A 19,017-nucleotide genomic window follows, 5' to 3' on the forward strand; every position below is an offset into this window, starting at 1 on the left:
AAAAATAAAATTTTGACAAAATTTTTTATAAAAATAAAATTTTGACACAATTTTCTATAAAAATAAAATTTTGACAAAATTTTCTATAAAAATAAAATTTTGACAAAATTTTTTATAAAAATTAAATTTTGACAAAATTTTCTATAAAAATAAAATTTTGACAAAATTTTCTATAGAAATAAAATTTTGACAAAATTTTCTTAAAAAATAAAATTTTGACAAAATTTTCTATAAAAATAAAATTTTGACAAAATTTTCTATAAAAATAAAATTTTGACAAAATTTTCTATAAAAATAAAATTTTGACAAAATTTTCTATAAAAATAAAATTTTGACAAAATTTTCTATAAAAATAAAATTTTGACAAAATTTTCTATAGATATAAAATTTTGACAAAATTTTCTATAAAATAAAATTTTGACAAAATTTTCTATAGAAATAAAATTTTGACAAAATTTTCTATAGAAATAAAATTTTGACAAAATTTTCTATAAAAATAAAATTTTGACAAAATTTTCTATAAAATAAAATTTTGACAAAATTTTCTATAGAAATAAAATTTTGACAAAATTTTCTATAAAAATAAAATTTTGACAAAATTTTCTATAGAAATAAAATTTTGAGAAAATTTTCTATAGAAATAAAATTTTGAGAAAATTTTCTATAGAAATAAAATTTTGAGAAAATTTGCTATAGAAATAAAATTTTGAGAAAATTTTCTATAGAAATAAAATTTTGACAAAATTTTCTAAAAAAATAAAATTTTGACAAAATTTTTTATAAAAATGAAATTTTGACAAAATTTTCTATAAAAATAAAATTTTGACAACATTTTCTATAAAAATATAATTTTGACAAAATTTTCTATAGAAATAAAATTTTGACAAAATTTTCTTAAAAAATAAAATTTTGACAAAATTTTCTATAAAAATAAAATTTTGACAAAATTTTCTATAAAAATAAAATTTTGACAAAATTTTCTATAAAAATAAAATTTTGTCAAAATTTTCTATAGAAATAAAATTTTGTCAAAATTTTCTATAAAAATAAAATTTTGACAAAGTTTTTTTTAAAAATAAAATTTTGACAAAATTTTCTATAAAAATATAATTTTGACAAAATTTTCCATAAAAATAAAATTTTGACAAAATTTTCTATAGAAATAAAATTTTGACAAAATTTTCTATAGAAATAAAATTTTGACAAAATTTTCTATAGAAATAAAATTTTGACAAAATTTTCTATAGAAATAAAATTTTGACAAAATTTTCTATAGAAATAAAATTTTGACAAAATTTTCTATAGAAATAAAATTTTGACAAAATTTTCTATAGAAATAAAATTTTGACAAAATTTTCTATAGAAATAAAATTTTGACAAAATTTTCTATAGAAATAAAATTTTGATAAAATTTTCTGTAGAAATAAAATTTTGACAAAATTTTCTATAGAAATAAAATTTTGACAAAATTTTCTATAGAAATAAAATTTTGACAAAATTTTCTATAGAAATAAAATTTTGACAAAATTTTCTATAGAAATAAAATTTTGAAAAAATTTTCTATAGAATTAAAATTTGTACAAATTTTGCCATTCTATCGTTGATATCAAATTTGAAGCACTTCTTTTTTTGGTAGAAAAAGCATTAATTTTGCTTTTCCTGCTAAATATGGCAATTATCTACCTCCTTGTTGGGATTTTGCTAAATGACTACCTTCAGTTTGCAAGTTTTTTCTTTATATTTTTCTTTTTTTTCGTCAAATCACCCCCTTAAGGTTTGCTAACTACCATGGAGTCATTTAATCTATCCCCTAGGTTGCTTGGTTAATTATGGTTGTTTTGTTGTAGAAAAACATCTTTAGTTTCTTGCAGGCTTCCTTTTTTTCTGTGAGCAACTAAATAGAAAAATTATTACCCATGTATACACTGTCATTAGAGTTTAGTGTTATTGTCTGCAGGTCGTCATCCTGAAGAAAAGTCACTTTTTAGAGGGAAATTTATGGTAAACATAAATAAGTGTTGGCCAAACAGTATTTCTGTGGAAAATGTTTAAAAAAGGAAAAGATAAACCTAAGTCGTTTTGTAAAGCTTCATGGACTAAAAGCGTACATTAAGAGCGATGTTTCTAGATAAAGGCTTTGTTATTGGCAGCCGTATTTTTATATGGGGTTTTAAATTTCAGCTTAGGTTTTTAGGGAGATATCAAGGAATTTTTCGAATTTTCTTTAATTAAAAAAAAGTGAAGGAAAATGTTTTTGGCAATTATTTTTGTATTTACATTTTAAGTTAATTATATTTGCTATTACTTTAAGCAGTGTAATATTTCTCCTCTATATATTTGTCAATTAATTTTAAGCATTTTTTGTCTTGAATAGAAAAATTTGCCATTTGTTGGAAAGTTTATGCTCGATTTGCTTAATGACTTTTGTGCCATAACCTTTTGACTGACTGTGTTTGTTGTTAAGTGACTTTGGCTACATGTTGTTTGCTTTTAATGAGCCTCATAAAGGCCTTTAGTGTACACAAAATGAGCATTACAAGTCATTTGAGCCAACAATATCAAGGTATGAGTGCACATGGTAGCTGACATTTCACCCTGCCATACAAGAAAGACCCCTATGTGTAGTCTAAAGTTGTGGCGCCACATAAAACTTTATTAATGTTATAATGTTATAATGTAGTGTGTTGGTATGTTAATCGAACAAAGAAGAGTGAAATATCGTTTCAGTATAAATGATGCTTTAATAGAAAAAAATAAAAATAAAAATAGAAAAAAACCTTGGCGTATTGTTAGCTTAGGTTAGAGTGGCAGTCTATTTTCTAAACAGACTCTTTTGGACTATTTTAGATCATTGTGATACCACCAGTAGCAACAGACCAAACCTATGGGGGGAATCGAACCCTCAACCCTGCACTGGTAATCCCAATGAAAATAACAAAAAGTGAAATTCTGTCTGTGCGCTTTTAAACCACTTTCAGCTCTCTCTTCAAAAAAATTTCATCTAAAGTTCGCTACTGATTATTTTTTTGTCTATGTCCCATTTTTTGCTTTTATGTCCCATCTTCGCTATTTCTTTTCACCCCCTTTTCAAGTGTGTTTCTAATCCCATCGATATTTTTGGTCATGTAATATTTTACAATTACCTTAATTGCTTGAAAGCCTTTTGTAACTATTTCTATACAAAATCCCCTGCTGTCTGGTAATTGCTTTATTACCCCACATAGCTCACCAAAGCCCTCCTCTTCCCCCATTCCCAAAACCAATGAAAAAAAGTGCCAAAACTGTTTCAATTGAAAATATGCAAAATTTGTCCAACACCATAAAAAGAAACATGCCATATCTAACAGAGAAAAAAATGTAAAAAAAGCCCAAAATATTTCTTCTGCTGAAATCATTTCTCAATCCTTACGGGCCAAATAATGGCTCTGTGGTGAAGTTAATATTTTCGTAGCGGCAAAGAAACCAACAAATGATTACAAATATTTTTGTTAACAACATAAGAGAGTATTTACTTAAAAAGACCATAACAGCTGCAAAAACAAACAAAGTCTTGACAGTGTTTTAAAGAAAAAGAATTGACAACATTTTCGATTAAAAAAAAAAAGTTGACAAAATTTTATATAAAAAAAAAAAAATTAATTAAATGATTTTTTCTGATTTATGGGGTGGTGTGCTCCCCCCCCCCCAGAAACGTGGTCCCGAAAGTGGGTATGAATTTCGTAATCTACTCCCAAATACCTTTTATTTGAGTCCCATATTGCCTTGACCCGTAAAAATATATGTCCGATTTTTCGGTGTTTTCGGGGTGAGTTGATCCTCAGACACTTGGCCCTGAAAAAAATATCCGCATCGTGCTCTTCTCTCAAATACCATTTATTTTAACCCTATATCGCCATTGGTTAAAGGGAAGTTTTTGGATTGAGGCGTACCCAATCACATGGCCCCAAATTTGATTATCAAATTCCTTTTCTAATCTCAAATACCTTTCATTTAGTCGGTAAATTTGTAATTTTGGGGAAGGGGCGGTGCCCCAAAAAAATAATCCCACATTTAGATATCAGATTCGTATTCTACTCCCAAATACCTTTACTTGAGCCACATATTACGATGTTCAGTAAATAATTGTAGAAAAAAAATTTGTCCCGAAAATGGGTATAAATTTCATGCTCTACTCCCCAATACTTTTCATTTGAGCCCCACATTGACCTGGTCGGTAAATATGTCCGATTTAGGTGTGTTTTGGGAAGTGGGGTTGTTCCCCAAACACTTAGCCCTGCAAATAAAACAGCATCGTGCTCCACTCTCAATATCAATTATTTGAACCCCATATTGCCATTGAACTCAAAGTTGGATTTCAAATACCTTTCATTCAAACCCCTTGTTGCAAAAGTCAGCAAATATGTTCGGTTTAGGGTATGAGCCCTGAAAACTTTCAATATCAATCTCCACTCTCTTTAAGACCTAAATTGTCATGGCGTGCAAATACGTCCTATTTGGGCGTTCTTATGGGGCTGGGACGTCCCTTAGACAGTTGGGCCCGAATGTTTGCTTCAGATTCGTGGTCTACTCCCAATTATCACTCATTTGAGCCCATATTTCCATAGACGGTTTGGGGGTGTTTTGGGCGGCACCTCAGTGACTTCGCTCTACTCTAAAATACCTCTTAATTGGTGTTATGGGGGTGGGGTGGCCCCATAGACACTTTTTCCCGAATATTGATACCAGATTTATGCTTTATTCCCTTTCAAACCTTTCATTTGAGACCCATATTGCTATGGTTGTAAATTTGTCCTCTTTGGGTGTGTTTTTTTGGGCATGGGCGGCCCTCAAACACTTGGTTCCACATTATGATATCAAACTCTTATTCTATAGTCAAATACTTTTTATTTGAGCCCCATATTGCCATGGTCGGTAAGTATGCCCGATTTAGAGGTGTTTTGGGGTTTGGGGGGGTCCCCCTAACACGTGGTTCGACAACTGGATATTAGATACGTTTTCTTATTTTAAATACCTTTCATTTAAGTCCCATATTGTCATGATTGGTCTATATATATGTTTGGTAGGTTTTGGGGGTGGGGCAGCCCCCCTAGGTACCCCATCCGAAATTTGGATACCAAATTTTTATTTTTAAGTTACTTTAAGAGAGTATACAAAATTTCGCTATAATCGCACCACCCATCACCGAGATCTGGCGTTTCTGAAAATTAAGATAAGGGGGAGGGTCCGCTCTCCCTTCAGATATCAAAAAATTTAGTACCCTATTTTCACCATGGGAGCATTATGCACCATCTGGGAAATTTTTAAGAACATCGGTTCAGCCGTTTTTGAGTCTGTAAGGAATACACAAACATACAAACAAACAAACAAACCTACAAACAAACACAAATTGATTTTTATATAAAAGATTTTTTCAAAATTTTACTTTTAAAGAAAATTTTCTAAAAATTTTAATTTTTAAATTAAAATTAAATTTTTTTTTTTTTTAGAAAATTTTGTTAAAATTTTTTTTTTTTTTAGAAAATTTTGTTAACATTTTTTTTTTAGAAAATTTTGTTAAATTTTTTTTTTTTTAAATTTTGTTAAAATTTTTTATTGTTAATTTTTTTTTTAGAAAATTTTGTTAAATTTTTTTTAGAAAATTTTTTTAAAATTTTTTTTAGAAATTTTTTTTAAAATTTTTTTTAGAAAATTTTGTAAAAATGTTATTTATTTCGAAATTTTGTCACAACTTTTTTATAGAAATTTTTTTTCAAAATTTTATTTTTATGGAAAATTTTTTTCAAAATGTTATTTTTCTGAAAAATTTTGTTAGAATTATTTTTTTAAAAATTTTGTTAAATTTTTTTTAAGAAAATTTTGTTTAAATTTTTTTTAGAAAATATTGTTAAATTTGTTTTTAGAAAAATTTTGTTAAATTTTTTTTTAGAAAATTTTGTTTAAATATTTGTTTAGAAAATATTGTTAAAATTTTTTTTTAAAAAATTTGTTAAAATATTTTTGGAAAATTTTGTTAAAATTTTTTTTTTTAAAATTTTGTTAAAATTTTATATTTCGAAATTTTGTCACAACCTTTTTTATGGAAATTTTTTTTCAAAATTTTATTTTTATGGAAAATTTTTTCAAAATTTTATTTTTGTGGAAAATTTTGTTTGATTTATATTCTGTAAAAAGTTTTGTTCGAATTTTATTTTATTTGTAATTTTTTTTTTTTTTGACATTTCTTTCAAAATGTTGTTTCGATAAAATTTTTTGTCAAAATTATATTTCTATAGAAAATTTTCTAAAATTTTCTAAAATTTTTTTATTCTCTAGAATTTTTTTAATCAAATTTTTTTTCGTTCCCGGAACACTGTTAGATTTTCTTTTTCGTTCGTTGGCCTAATAATTCAAAAGCAACCTGCACTAATATTTGGTAGCTGTTACAACAACGACAGCAAGGTAACTTTACCACAGTTAGCCTATTTTTCAATTGGTTAATAATAAAAATTAAACAAATAATAGCGGTGAGCACATGCAAACTTTGGCTGGCGTTTGTGAAGTTGATCACGTACCTGCTGTGAGCAACTACGATTGAGGAAATCCCATGCAGACAACAATGATTGTTGGTCATAGCGAATCATTCGTTTGTTCATTTAGGTTTTTTCTTCTTCTTCGTTTCATATTCAAATTGTTCCCATACAAATTGAAGTGGTCGATACGGTCGAAAATAAAAAAAAAAAACAGAAATATCATGTCAAGTAACTTGAATCCAAAAGGAAGTATCGTTTTTTGTCATTTTGTTGTACATAAGTCATGAGATTATATATTTTTAGTCCATTGCTGACTATACAATTATGTTTTGAAGTTGTAGTTTATGATTTTGTGGTAAGTTGTGATAAATTTTACTTGCAATGATTTTATTAAGACATTTTATGAGATGGCCCATTTAAGCATTTGTAAGCAATGACAATGATTTGTGACAGATCATTGTCAGTGCACTTGAGTTGACAAATGAGGTCGGACATGAGTAATGTTAAGACCTTAAAAATATATTATTATTAAAATTAAAAAAATATATTATTATTATTAAAAATATATACATTTTCTATAGAAATAAAATTTTGACAACATTTTCTATAGAAATAAAATTTTGACAAAATTTTCTATAGAAATAAAATTTTGACAAAATTTTCTATAGAAATAAAATGTTGACAAAATTTTCTATAGAAATAAAATTTTGACAAAATTTTCTATAAAAATAAAATTTTGACAAAATTTTCTATAGAAATAAAATTTTGACAAAATTTTCTATGAAATAAAATTTTGACAAAACATTCTTTAAAAAATTTTGACAAAATTTTCTTTAAAAATATAAATTTGACAAAATTTTCTATAAAAATAAAATTTTGACAACATTTTCTATAGAAATAAAATTTTGAAAAAATTTTCTATAGAAAAAAATTTTAGACAAAATTTTCTATAAAAAAAATTTTGAAAAAATTTTCTATAAAAAAATTTTGAAAAAATTTTCTATAAAAAAAATTTTGAAAAAATTTTCTATAAAAAAAATTTTGAAAAAATTTTCTACAAAAAATTTTTTTTTTAAATTTTCTATAAAAATAAAATTTTGACACATTTTCTATTGAAACAAAATTTTGACAAAATATTTTTTAAAAAAATATTTGTGAAAAAATTTTCTATAACATTAAAATTTTTTGAAAATTTTTTTCAAAAATTTATTTTTTTGGTATTCTTGTAAAAATTTTGTTATAATAGAAAATTTTGACAAGACTATCCAAAAAAATATATTTTTGCAAAAAAATTCCTATTTTGACAAATTTTTTTATAAATTTAAAATTTTGACAAATTTTTCTTTACAAATTGAGGTTAGGTTAAATGGATTGCCCACCAAAGGTGAGTTGACTCGGAGCCCAGTTTGGCCCATTGTGGTACCCTAGAGAGAGAAAGGGGAAGAGAAAAAAAGCGTGAGACCTCGGACAAGAGATTATAGACGATTAAAAAAAAGACACTAGAAATGGAGAACCCGAGCGGGGGGCGAAAAACCGACCGTCCCTACGCAGGCACGGATCTACCTACGCCGGAGCTTGTGGCACCCCTTGTCGGAACCATCCTGTTCCCTTAACAAACCTCAGGAGACATACCAGAGGTACGTTTGAAAGTTCACCCAGAGAAGAAGAAACGGCTCCCCAAAAGGAGAGTCTACATCTCTGCAGACCCGGACAGCAACACAGCAAGTGCTCAATAGTCTCCTCCTCATCCTCATCGAGGCAACTCAGGAGACATACCAAAAGTACGTTAGCAAGTTCACACAGATCACGGAAGAAACGTCTCCCGAGAAAGGAGAACCTACGTCTCAGCAGACCTGGACAGGAACACAGCAAGTGCTCAATAGTCTCCTCCTCATCCTCATCGAGGCAACTCCTACAGAAACTCATTGTGCGGTATCCCCCCAGTGTCCGATTATGACCCCTGTCAAGGTACTCATCGACTTCTTATCGAACGCCAGCAACTCCCTCGCCCTCCTCTGGTTGATGACGGGCCATAGGGCCTTCGCAGTCCGGAAACTATCCAACGAGTCCCATCTCGCCACCAACGCCGCCCTGGCCATCCCATCTAGTGTGTTAAGTAGATCGACAAAAAGCACGTAGGCAAGACCAGGAGGGGTTCGTCTGGTCCGCCCGCCGCAGACGAACCCCTCCTGACGCACTCGTCCGACCTCTCATTTCCTGGAATACCATCATGCCCAGGGACCCATGTCAGCGTCACATTGTGGATCCGGAGCCTATCCGGGGATTCCAAACAATCTGCCACGCATCTCGACCTAATCATCCTCGACCCCAAGGCCTTGAGCGCCGCCATACTGTCCACATAAATTCTGAATTTCGAGGGCGGTAAGCCCCTTAACAGAATTTCCCTTGCGATCACTGCAATAGCGCAGACCTCTGCCTGAAAGACCGTACGGACGACTGTACGGCAGTTTCGGAGACATACTGGTATTGAGTGCGTCCGAATAGACCCCCAATCCACCCTCCGTATCCATAACACCCAGAATCGAACAGAACTGTGGCCGCAACCATCCTCTTTTAGCATGTCGACCTCCCTCAGCCTAAACGCGACTCTGGTGGCGCAGTTCCAAATATAGGCGCTAATGGGCTGCATATCCAGCATAGCCTCCAGGCCTGCCTGCGTTGGGGATCTCAGTGAACCTGTTATCCGGACGCAGGCAAGTCTCTCGACCTTTTCGAACTCTACTCACTCCATTGCCAGGTACCAGGAGACCCTCCTCAGTTCATCCTCCGTGAACCATAACACCCAGAATTGAACTGTGGCCGCAACCATCCTCCTTCAGCAAGCCAAGCTCCCTCAGCCTAAGCGCTACCCTGGCGGCGCAGTTCCAAATATAGGCCCCGATGGGCTGCATAGTCAGCATCGCCTTCAGGCCTGCCTGCAGATCTCAGTGCCCCTGTGATCCCGACGCAGGCCAGTCTCTGGACCTTTTCGAACTCCCTCGCACGCTTCCTCTTCCCTACGCCATTCCACCATACCAGTGCCCCATAGGCCTGTACTGGTCTCACGATGGTGGTATAATCATCCTGGGAGTCACCCCCCCTCTTCCTACCGAACTTCCTCCTGCAGGAGTAAAAAGCTAACAGTGCCTTACGGCTTCTTTCCTCCGTCTTCCTCTTCCAGGACAGTTTTAAATCGAGGACTATTCCTAGGTACTTCGCCTCGTTCGACAGCCGCAGGGTGATCCCATCCAAGGACGGGAATCTGAACGCCGGTATCTTATATCTACGGGTAAAGAGCACCAGCTCCGTCTTCCTTGGGTTTTTCCTCAACCCATTTCTGGTAGCCCATCGCAACAACCTCCTCAGTGACTCTTCCATGATCTCGCTGGTCGTCGACATAAACTTGCCTCAGACCAGCAGCAGGACGTCGTCCGCATAAGCGATAATCTTCGTGCCGTCCCCACCAAGATCCATCAGGATTTCATTTCATCACGAGGATCCATAGAATCGGTGAGAACACCCCTCCTTGGGGCGTTTCTCTGGTCACCCGCCTTCTGACCACACTATCTCCCGGGTTCGCATTAATAATCCTGCCATAAAGAATATTATTTGTCCATTGGGAGATTAAGGGGTGAATCCTCGTGCGGTCCATTGTGGCGACTATCGCTCCTATCTCCACATTATTGAAGGCCCCCTCAATATCCAAGAACGCCGCCAAAGTGTAATCCTTCTGTCGGAGAGACGTCTCGACCTCCTGTACCACCTTGTAAAGGGCCGTCTCCACCGACCTGCCGTTGAGGTATGTGTGTTGTGCCCCACTAAAGTTTTCCGGCATCAGTCCCCCCTCTCACCTTTAGGTCAATCAGTCTTTCCAGTGTTTTCAGCAAAAACGATGACAGACTAATAGGCCTATAATCCTGATTCGTACTGTGGTTTATTCTTCCCGCCTTGGGGATATGGACCACCTTGTCTTCCCACAAGTTTGGCAAAATTTTCTATAGAAATAAAATTTTTTTTGAAAAAATTTTCAATAGATTTGAACTTCTGACAAAATTTTCCATAAAAAAAATTATGACAAAATTTTCTTAATAAAATTTTTACAAAATTTTCTTAATAAAATTTTTACAAAATTTTCTTAATAAAATTTTTACAAAATTTTCTTAATAAAATTTTTACAAAATTTTTCCAAAAAAAATTTGAAAAAAATTTCTATGGAAAAAAAAATTAAAAATATTCTACAAAAATTCAATTTTGACAAATTTTTATATAAAAATTTTTTTTGAAAAATTTTTCTATAAAAAAATTTTTGAAAAATTTTTCCATAAAAATAAAATTTTGACAACATTTTCAACAAAATTAAATTTTTTAAAAAATTTTCACAAAAAATTTAATTTTTAAAAAATTTCCTAAAGAAATGAAATTTTAGAAAATTTTCCATAGAATCCAATTTTTGACAAGTTTTTTTATAGAAGTCAAATTTTTACAAAATTTTTTATTGAAATCTAATTTTGACAAAAGTTTTTATGGAAATACAATTTTGACCAAATTTTCCATAAAAACATTATGTAAGCAAATTTATTTTCACGTTTATGTATTGAAGACGAAATTTTTAATTTTTTAATATCAAATGAAATTCAAAAATACCCCTTATCAATTCATTGTCCATTGCTTAAATATTTTTGAATATTTCGAATCACTATTTGAAAGTGAAACTTTCGCCCTAGGGCCAAAATTCATGAGTGATATAAGTTTTTGTTTAATTTCTTATGTGAAATTGCAAACAAATTGTTGATTGCTAACTGTTTACACGATTTTTTCGAAAAATGTGGTAGCCATTAACGATGATATCTCTCAAAACCTTTCGTTTGAGTCTTCCAGTTTATCTTCAATTTTATTATTCCTTGTTACCTTAAAATTCGCTTTTTTGAGCTGTTTTATATTTTATTTGGCTTTTTCCTTTAATTTTGTAATTTGTATCATAGATTTGAAGTACTTGGTCTTTCTATTAATCTTTCCTGGTTGTCTCTCATCTGTCTTATCACGTTTTCAATATCTTCCACTTGACTTAATTCGCTTGTTTGTCTGCTTTGTTGGATCTGCCCATTTCGTTGTAGTTAAATGGTGCAAATTGGTTTTTGATATGGTTTGCTTTGAAAGTGCTGCCTTTTAAAAGTCAAAAGTCAAAATAATTTCTCCTCCTTGACAAGACCTGTAACAAGCTGTTTGCAATAATTATCGCAAGTTGTTGAAAGCTAAATGATTGCCTTTGGGCTTTATTACATTTTCTTTTGTATACAAAAGAGTTTGAAAAAGTCTATTGGTTGGTTAAAAAGCAATTGGTGTTGACATAATTGAGGTGGTCTTGCTTTCTTATTACGTGCGGTTAAAAAGGCTTTGCAAGTGGTACTCCCCATGGTCAAGATGGTGTTTGCTTAAAATGTACTAAAACATTATTTTCCTAAAAACTTGTCAAAAAGTCACTGAAAACTACTACAAAAGTTTGTTTTTATAGAGAATTTTGTCAAAATTTTTTTAAAGAATATTTTGTCAAAATTTTATTTTTATAGAAAATTTTGTCAAAATTTTATTTTTATAGAAAATTTTGTCAAAATTTTATTTTTATAGAAAATTTTGTCAAAATTTTATTTTTATAGAAAATTTTGTCAACATTTTATTTTTATAGAAAATTTTGTCAAAGTTTTATTTTTATAGAAAATTTTGTCAAAGTTTTATTTTTATAGAAAATTTTGTCAAAATTTTATTTCTATAGAAAATTTTGTCAAAATTTTATTTCTATAAAAAATTTTATCAAAATTTTATTTCTATAGAAAATTTTGTCAAAATTTTATTTTTATAGAAAATTTTGTCAAAATTTTTTTATAGAAAATTTTGTCAAAATTTTATTTTTATAAAAAATTGTGTCAAAATTTTATTTTTATAGAAAATTTTGTCAAAATTTTATTTTTAAAGAAAATTTAGTCAAAATTTTATTTTTTAAAGAAAATTTAGTCAAAATTTTATTTTTAAAGAAAATTTAGTCAAAATTTTATTTTTATAGAAAATTTTGTCAAAATTTTATTTTATTAGAAAATTTTGTAAAAATTTTATTTCTATAGAAAATTTTGTCAAAATTTTATTTCTATAGAAAATTTTGTCAAAATTTTATTTTTATAGAAATTTGTCAAAATTTTATTTTTATAGAAAATTTTGCAAAATTTTATTTCTATAGGAAATTTCGTCAAAATTTGATTTTTATAAAAAATTTGTCAAAATTTTATTTCTATAGAAAATTTTGTCAAAATTTTATTTTCATAGAAAATTTTGTCAAAATTTTATTTCTATAGAAAATTTTGTCAAAATTTTATTTTTTTATAGAAAATTTTGTCAAAATATTATTTTTATAGAAAATTTTGTCAAAATTTTATTTTTATAGAAAATTTTGTCAAAATTTTTTAAGAAAATTTTGTCAAAATTTAATTTTTTAAGAAAATTTTGTCAAAATTATATTTTTCCAAAATTTTTTAGTCCACACTTAATTTTTATAGAAATTTTTATTTTTATAGAAAATTTTGTCAAAATTTTATTTCTATAGAAAATTTTGTCAAAATTTTATTTTTTTAGAAAATTTTGTCAAAATTTTATTTCTATAGAAAATTTTGTCAAAATTTTATTTCTATAGAAAATTTTATCAAAATTTTATTTCTATAGAAAATTTTGTCAAAATTTTATTTCTATAGAAAATTTTGTCAAAATTTTATTTCTATAGAAAATTTTGTCAAAATTTTATTTCTATAGAAAATTTTGTCAAAATTTTATTTTTATAAAAAATTGTGTCAAAATTTTATTTTTATAGAAAATTTTGTCGAAATTTTATTTCTATAGAAAATTTTATCAAAATTTTATTTCTATAGAAAATTTTGTCAAGATTTTATTTCTATGGAAAATGTTGTCAATATTTTATTTTTATACCCTCCACCATAAGATGGGGGGTATACTAATTTCGTCATTCTGTTTGTAACTACTCGAAATATTCGTCTGAGACCCCATAAAGTATATATATTCTTGATCGTCGTGAAATTTTATGTCGATCTAGCCATGTCCGTCCGTCTGTCCGTCCGTCCGTCCGTCCGTCCGTCCGTCCGTCCGTCTGTCTGTCGAAAGCACGCTAACTTCCGAAGGAGTAAAGCTAGCCGCTTGAAATTTTGCACAAATACTTCTTATTAGTGTAGGTCGGTTGGTATTGTAAATGGGCCATATCGGTCCATGTTTTGATATAGCTGCCATATAAACCGATCTTGGGTCTTGACTTCTTGAGCCTCTAGAGTGCGCAATTCTTATCCGATTGGGATGAAATTTTGCACGACGTGTTTTGTTATGACTTCCAACAACTGTGCCAAGTATGGTTCAAATCGGTTCATAACCTGATATAGCTGTTATATAAACCGATCTTGGGTCTTGACTTCTTGAGCCTCTAGAGTGCGCAATTCTTATCCGATTGGAATGAAATTTTGCACGACGCGTTTTGTTATTATATCCAACAACTGTGCCAAGTATTGTTCAAATCGGTCCATAACCTGATATAGCTGCCATATACACCGATCTGGGGTTTTGACTTCTTGAGCCTCTAGAGTGCGCAATTCTTATCCGATTGGGATGAAATTTTGCACGACGTGTTTTGTTATGACTTCCAACAACTGTGCCAAGTATGGTTCAAATCGGTTCATAACCTGATATAGCTGTTATATAAACCGATCTTGGGTCTTGACTTCTTGAGCCTCTAGAGGGCGCAATTCTTATCCAATTTGAATGAATTTTGGCACGTTGTATTTTGTTATGATATCCAACAACTGTGCCAAATATGGTTCAAATCGGTTCATAACCTGATATAGCTGCCATATAAACCGATCTGGGATCTTGACTTCTTGAGCCTCTAGAGGTCGCAATTATTATCCGATTTGCCTGAAATTTTGTATGACGGATTCTCTCATGACCATTAACATACGTGTTTATTATGGTCTGAATCGGTATATAGCCCGATACAGCTCCCATATAAATCGATCTCTCTATTTTACTTCTTGAGCCCACAAAGGGCGCAATTCTTATTCGAATTGGCTGACATTTTACACAGGTCTCCAACATATAATTTAATTGTGGTCCAAACCGAACCGGATCTTGATATCGCTCTAATAGCAGAGCAAATCTTTTCTTATATCCTTTTTTTTTGCCTAAGAAGAGATGCCGGGAAAAGAACTCGACAAATGCGATCCATGGTGGAGGGTATATAAGATTCGGCCCGGCCGAACTTAGCACGCTTTTACTTGTTATAGAAAATTTTGTAAAATTTTTTGTTATAGAAAATTTTGTAAAATTTTTTTTTATAGAAAATGTAGCCAAAATTTTATTTCTATAGAAAATGTTGTCAAAATTCATTTTTATAGAAAATTTTTATGTCATTTTCCTAATCTTATCCCAAATTGCTTTCATTTGAGTGCCACATGGTCGGCTAATATGCCCACTTGGGCGGTTTTGGGGGGTAGAAACACCTCTCATTATATGGACCTAATTTTTTTCCAATATTCGTAATCTTCCCCTGAATGCTTTTTATTTGAGTCCCATATTGAACGTCCAATATGCTTTTGAGGAGTTTTAGGGTTAAGGCGGCCCGCTAGGGCACTGGAGACTATTCTAGTTATCCGACCCATTGACATACAGATTAAGAGTGAGGCAGCCACTGTGGCTATGAGACTTAAGGCGGTGGGAGAATGGATTGAGGATGGGAGCAGCTCATACCATCGCGGTATAATAGAGGCTACGACAGGAAACCAGGAAGGAAGGGAATAGTTTTCCGTTCGGATACCTGAGATGAAACTAGAGGTCAAGTGCGAGGCACTGCTGCCAGTGGCACAGCCTTGGATTGACAATACTCCAGTATTGCCATCTAAAGGATCATGAGTGGGCCTGCGGGTCTACATTGAGAACCCAGAGACCATTTTTTTTTTTCAAAATTTTCTTAAAAAAAGTTTCCAAATGTTTTCATGGATTATTAGTTATATTACTTCAGTTATTCCCAACACTATCTAATTTTGTTTTTTTTTCTCCATTTCTTCCACAGGTAATCTACAAGACTACAAGGCGTCAAACATTTACGCATTGGGTGAGAAATGACATGCATATCTACATCCTAGCAAACGTGATAGGATCGAATAACATTTAACGACCCAACATACCAGAGCTATTATTAAATGTCCCCCCATTTCCAAAAAAAAAAAAAGAAAAAGCAAACAAACTCAATTAATTGAAGTGTGTTGAAAGCTTCAACCCCCCCCCCCCCCCCCCCAAAAAAAAAAAAACCCCCTCCTTACCAAAAATAGTAAATATTTCATTAAAGTCATTGTACAGGGAATGTGTCATGACCATTATAAAAAGCCAAAACCAGCACTACTTGGTGCTCTAATGAAAGTAGGTGACATGCGTCAAAAATATTTCAAACACAACAACATGAAAGGAAAATAAGCAATAACCCAATAATAATTTTTTTTTTTATTATTATGATGTCACCATTGTGTTGCGACGATACATGAAGGTGTCCGTGACAATTTAGTGACAGCTGGAGATGAAATAATTATTTATGGGGTACAACTTATAATGAGAGACTCAGTGGGGTGGGGGTATAAGTTTTATGATATACACAATTATAACAGCCTAGATACTTAGGAGTTGTGGTACTTGAGCTACAGTATCATAAAAGCCATCTGACCATATTGGCCAATTATATCTGCTATTTGTATTTATATTCCCTGCAAAGGATGGTATTGAGTTGCCCAAAAAGTAATTGCGGATTTTTCATATAGTCGGCGTTGACAAATTTTTTCACAGCTTGTGACTCTGTAATTGCATTCTTTCTTCTGTCAGTTATCAGCTGTTACTTTTAGCTTGCTTTAGAAAAAAAGTGTAAAAAAAGTATATTTGATTAAATTTCATTCTAAGTTTTATTAAAAATGCATTTACTTTCTTTTAAAAAATCCGCAATTTCTTTTTGGGCAACCCAATAGTATAGTTTTAACGTCAATCAGTTAATCAAGCCTTGAAATATCGATACTCGTATCTTTTTTGTCCATTTATTATTGATTGTCTTGGCATTCTAAGGCTATCTAGACTTATCAATCCTTCAGTCTGTTGATTACAATGTTAGAATAAGTCTAAAGCTAGTTCTTAAATTTTATATCTAAAATCTAATCTGAAACTAATTTTGCTATAACATTTTCTTAAACTTTTTTTATACCCTCCACCATAGGATGGGGGTATACTAATTTCGTCATTCTGTTTGTAACACCTCGAAATATGCGTCTGAGACCCCATAGAGTATATATATTCTTGATCGTCATGTCATTTAAAGTCGATCTAGCCATATCCGTCCGTCTGTCGTCTGTCGAAAGCACGCTAACTTTCGAAGCAGTAAAGCTGGCTGCTTGAAATTTTGCACAAATACTTCTTTTTAGTGCAGGTCAGTTGGGATTGTAAATGGGCCAAATCGGTCCATGTTTTGATATAGCTGTCATATAAACCGATCTGGGGTCTTGACTTGTAGAGCCTCTAGAGGGCGCACTTCTCGTCCGATTTGACTGAAATTTTAAACGACGTGTTTTGGTGTCACTTCCAACAACTGCGCCAAGTATAGTTCAAATCGGTCCATTTTTTGATATAGCTGCCATATAAACCGATCTAGGACCTTGACTTCTTGATCCTCTAGAGGGCGCACTTCTCATCCGATTTGACTGAAATTTTAAACGTGGTGTTTTGGTGTCACTTCCAACAACTGTGTTAAGTATGATTCAAATTGGTCTATGGTTTGATATAGCTGCCATAGAAACCGATCTTGGGTCTTGACTTCTTGAGCCTCTAGAGGGCGCACTTCTCGTCCGATTCGACTGAAATTTTAAACGTGGAGTTTTGGTGTCACTTCCAACAACTACGCTGAGTATAGATCCAATCGGTCCATGGTTTGATATAGCTGCCATAGAAACCGATCTTGGGTCTTGACTTGTAGAGCCTCTAGAGTGCGCACTTCTCATCCGATTTGATTGACATTTTAAACGTGGTGTTTTGGTGTCACTTCCAACAGCTGTGCTAAGTATGATTCAAATCGGTCCATGGTTTGATATAGCTGCCATAGAAACCGATCTTTGGCCTTGACTTCTTGAGCCTCTAGAGGGCGCAACTCTCGTCCAATTTGACTGAAATTTTAAACGACGTGTTTTGGTGTCATTTCCAACAGCTGTGCTAAGTATGATTCAAATCGGTCCATGGTTTGATATAGCTGCCATAGAAACCGATCTTGGATCTTGACTTCTTGAACCTCTAGAGGGCGCACTTCTCATCCGATTTGGCAGAAACTTTTTACAACGGTTTCTCTCAACATACGTGTCTAATATGGTCTGAATCGATCAATAGCTTGATAAATTGCATGACATTTTGCATGAGTTGTTTTATTATGGCTTCCAACAATTGAGCGAAGTATGATTTATAACCTGGTATAGCTGCCATATAAACTGTTCTGGGATTTTGACTTTCTAAGCCACCAGAGGGCGCAATTCTTATCCGATTTGGCTGAAATTTTGCATGAGGTGATTTGTAGTGACTGCCAACAACTCTGCTAAGTATGGTTCAAACCGGTTTATAACCTGATATAGCTACCATATAAACCTATCTTGGATCTTAACTTCTTGAGCCGCTAGAGGGCGTAATTATTATCCTATTAGGCTGAAATTTGTAACAGAAGTATTTTGAAGTATTTTGTTATGACTTCCAACAACTGTACCAAGTATGGATCAAATCGATATGTAACCTGGTATAGCTGCCATATAAACCGATCTGGGATCTTAACTTCTTCAGCCACTAGAGGGCGCAATTCTCATCCAATTTGGCAGAAATTTTTTACAACGGTTTCTCTCATAACCTTCAACATACGTGTCTAATATGGTGTGAATCGATCAATAGCTTGATACAACTGCCATATAAACCTATCTTCCGATTTTGCTTCTTGAGCCCCTACAAGGCGCAATTCTTATCCGAATGAACTAAAATATTACACAATGACTTCTACAATGTTCAGCATTTATTTATGGTCCGCATTGGACTATAACTTGATATATCTGCAATAGCATAACAGTTCTTATTCATTATTTTTTGTTTGCTTGAAAAGAGATACCGCGCATAGAACTCGACAAATGCGATCCATGGTGGAGGATATATAAGATTCGGCCCAGCCAAACTTAGCACTGTCTTACTTTATTAAATATTTTAATAATTTTTATTACTCTTCCCTGAATACATTTTTGCACTTTTCTTAATTGGATGCCTTCCATCAACTATTTTAGTTTTTTTTTTTTCTTTACGCTTTTATCTAAAAAGTTTTTTGTTATTGCCTCTTTTGTTGTGGTAGTGGCTCCCTTTTGCTTCTTACCACTAGTTATGACGTTGACAACAAAAGCTAAAGCCGAGCCCCTAT

The sequence above is a fragment of the Stomoxys calcitrans genome, chromosome 4, assembly GCF_963082655.1.
Source record: "Stomoxys calcitrans chromosome 4, idStoCalc2.1, whole genome shotgun sequence".
NCBI lineage: Eukaryota > Metazoa > Arthropoda > Insecta > Diptera > Muscidae > Stomoxys > Stomoxys calcitrans.